The following is a 2,898-nucleotide window of genomic DNA, read 5'->3' as shown; positions in this document are numbered from 1 at the left end:
GAGATTCCTCCCATCCCGTCACCCATGCAAGTATTAAGTAGGTCTTGGGGACTGAAGTTCCTGCAGCTGGGCCCTGTCCCTCACACCCGCAGTTGTGCGGTAGCTGACAAGTTACTCAACCACCCAGTGCTTACAGGAGAAGGCTGGGTTCTGAGACCCAGAGCCCCGATCCGGCTAATTCTATGTTGCAAGCAGGAAATCTAGGTGTATCAGCCACTCGCCCGTCCAGGGCAGGCTCCCTACCCAGGGCACGTGAGTGGAGAGCTTGGGAGCTGAGCTCTTCCTCAGCTGCTGGGACAGGCAGAGAGACCAGAAGCCATGGGTTTGCACTAGCAGGGCACAGCTATTTTTAAGTGACATGTCTCGGCTATTTCAAGGTTTGAATTTTTATTTTATTTATTTTTTTCTGTACTTTCTCATGACTCACATCTTTCAAAATGGTGTCTCGGGCATTTTTAATGCTGAAATCATCTCAACTTCACAACTGGTCAAAAAAATGTTTAAGAGCAAATCAGCTCTTTATCATTCAAATATAAAAAGGTACATATTAGAGTTGTCAACTTTCTACTGCTGGAAGAAAACCCCACGTTAGTATTTTTCCATTAGAAATTTAACACAGCATTCTGTTTAGAAAATGTGTGTGTGTGTTTTCTAAAATACACATCTGTAAGACTTTAAATTGCTATTGCACAGATGCCTTGAGGCGCCTCTGCAACAGGCTCCTAACGAAACACCACCAAGCAGCTGACACCCTGGCAGGCCCCAAGGGGCCGAGTGCACCTGGAGGCCCAGCACCCTACTCCTGCACCTGCACCAGCTCTCCTGCGGGGAAGCAGGCCCCGAGGGGCCGAGCGCACCTGGAGGCCCAGCACCAGCTCTCCTGCGGGGAAGCAGGCCCCGAGGGGCCGAGCGCACCTGGAGGCCCAGCACCCCACTCCTGTACCTGCTCCAGTTCTCCTGCGGGGGAGCAGGCCCTGAGGGGCCGAGCGCACCTGGAGGCCCAGCACCCCACTCCTCTGCCTGCACCAGCTCTCCCGGCGGGGGTGGGGGTGGGGGTCCCACGCAGGCCTCTGAACCGCGCCTCAGGCTGCAGCAGCCGCATTACTCATACTCAGCGGACAAAGGATCCAATCTCACCGCTTGGAAACATTACAGAGGGAAAACGACACCCAGAAGTAGGAGTGAGATTCGCTGAAGTTCCGTTCGGAGAAAGACTCACCCCTCGGCCTGGACAGCCAGGGCTGGCAGTGCCTGAGGACCCCCTCAGCCTGGGCAGCCCATGCCGGGGTTTGGGGGCCTGGCTCTGCTCTCGCTCTGCTCTCACCGGGCAGCCCAGGGTTCCCCAAGCGGCGGCTGAAATTCGAATGGCCAGCAGGTGGCGCACTCGGAGGCGGCCGCCCCGCACGAGGCGGTTCGGAGGCCTCTGGAGTCCGCGGAGGGAGGTTTATTCTCCGCCCGCATGAGGCCGTGGAGGCTGTGAAATCCGCAACCACGGGCAACGGAGGCGGCCTGCTGGGCAAGAGGCCACCAACACCTGGCCGGCAGGTAAGTTCCGACGCCTCTGCAGCGAGCGCGGGAGGCGGGACCTGAGGCGCCGCCAACACTCAGAGAAAACTACGGGCTGAGGGTCCCTCATCTGAACGCTTGGGACCAGAGGAGTTCGGAGTTCAGATTTCTGCAGATTTTGGAATACCTGCAGCTACAGAATGAGAAAGCTAAATACAAAATTCATTTGTGTTTCATACACACCTTACACACACTGCCTGAAAGTAACTTTATACAACACTTTTAATAATTTCATGTATAAAACAAACTTTGAACTGTGCCTGGGACTGCAGCCCGCCACACGAGGTCAGGTGTGGAATTTTCCACTTGAGTCGCGACGCTCCAACAGTGTTGGACTGTGGGGCACTCTGGACTTCAGATTTCCAGATGCTCAACCAGTACTCAGATTCCTAAGTTACTTGTCAGAAATGCCTGCTATTTCTTGGGATTACATTTCTCTCTGCAAATGTCTGTGAAATTCCTAAGTTAAATTCTTTATGTATCATGCACGTGCTACTAAGTCAATTACGAAATTTAGTGTTTAACGCAGGTCAGCTGCAAAAACAAGAATATTGCTTGCTTCAACCCAGGATGACAGGTTATTACCTAAAAGATACACAATAGCTAGAATGATGCCTTCAAACTTAAAGAAAGGTTTGTATCTGTGGGTGAAGAAAAGCAGTTAAACTTCCATAAAAGTAAGTCTAGTGGAACTGAGCTGATTGCCAAAGTGTGGGAGAAAAAAGGCCAGCAAAAAAATGGTTAACGCTAGCTTTCGGAGGAGGCCGCCCAGAGCCCAGCCAGAGAGGAGCAGGCGGAGGGGGCCTATAAAGCCCTGTGCCAAGGGGCAGACTCACTGGCTCAGACGGAGGACGCACCCGCCGGCAGGCTCAGATGGAGGACGCACCCGCCGGCCAGCCGGGAACCTTCCCTCGAGGGCTCCCAGGGCGGGTCTCTTCCTCTCTCCAGCCCTGCTCAGGCATTCGGCAGGTCCAGCAGAGGTACACCTCCTGCAGCTGGGTTCCAAGTGCACCTCCAGCCTGATGGGCCTGACCAAGGAGGCTTCCAGGACCACAGAAGGGGCTGCAACCCAGGTAGGACTCAGCCTCGGCCTGGCGCGCGGTGCCATACCACTCACTAGGGGCGCGTGGGGGTAGTGCCACCCAGTCCGCTATCCTGTTATGGGAACAGCTGGACGCAGACATGCAGATACCTCACCCCCTGGTGAGAGCAGCACCCAGCTTCCCAAACTCAAGGCACAGACCCCTCTCCCACGGAGCTCCGGTGGTCTCAGCGTGACCAAAACAGCAGGGGGCTTTACAGACCCCTCTCCCACGGAGCTCCGGTGGTCTC

The 2,898-nt window shown here is 55.0% G+C and overlaps 3 protein-coding genes across 5 annotated transcripts in view; 2 read left to right on the top strand and 1 right to left on the bottom strand.

Annotated features, from left to right (window-relative positions):
• The window catches only part of LOC105537864 (chromosome unknown open reading frame, human C7orf50), a 139,789-nt gene that overhangs the window by 88,830 nt on the left and 48,061 nt on the right, over nt 1–2,898 (bottom strand). The window lies entirely within an intron of this gene.
• Nucleotides 1–2,898, top strand: part of LOC105537874 (G-protein coupled estrogen receptor 1-like) — a 7,930-nt gene that overhangs the window by 4,864 nt on the left and 168 nt on the right. The gene's annotated exons all lie outside the window — the stretch shown is intronic.
• The window catches only part of LOC105537862 (G-protein coupled estrogen receptor 1), a 4,098-nt gene continuing 2,298 nt past the window's right edge, over nt 1,099–2,898 (top strand). Inside the window, exons 1-2 of one of the 3 annotated variants that reach the window (XM_011977563.1) lie at nt 1,099–1,545; nt 2,515–2,639. The gene's annotated coding sequence lies outside the window, so the exon portion shown is untranslated. Of the gene's footprint in view, nt 1,546–2,426; nt 2,640–2,898 lie in introns of those variants that run through there. The other 2 variants (XM_011977564.1, XM_011977562.1) reach the window with 2 other exon arrangements.

Source organism: Mandrillus leucophaeus, unplaced genomic scaffold, assembly GCF_000951045.1.
Source record: "Mandrillus leucophaeus isolate KB7577 unplaced genomic scaffold, Mleu.le_1.0 Scaffold180, whole genome shotgun sequence".
NCBI lineage: Eukaryota > Metazoa > Chordata > Mammalia > Primates > Cercopithecidae > Mandrillus > Mandrillus leucophaeus.
The sequence above is the reverse complement of the archived record's forward strand: the minus strand, read 5'-3'. Positions and strand labels throughout refer to the sequence as shown.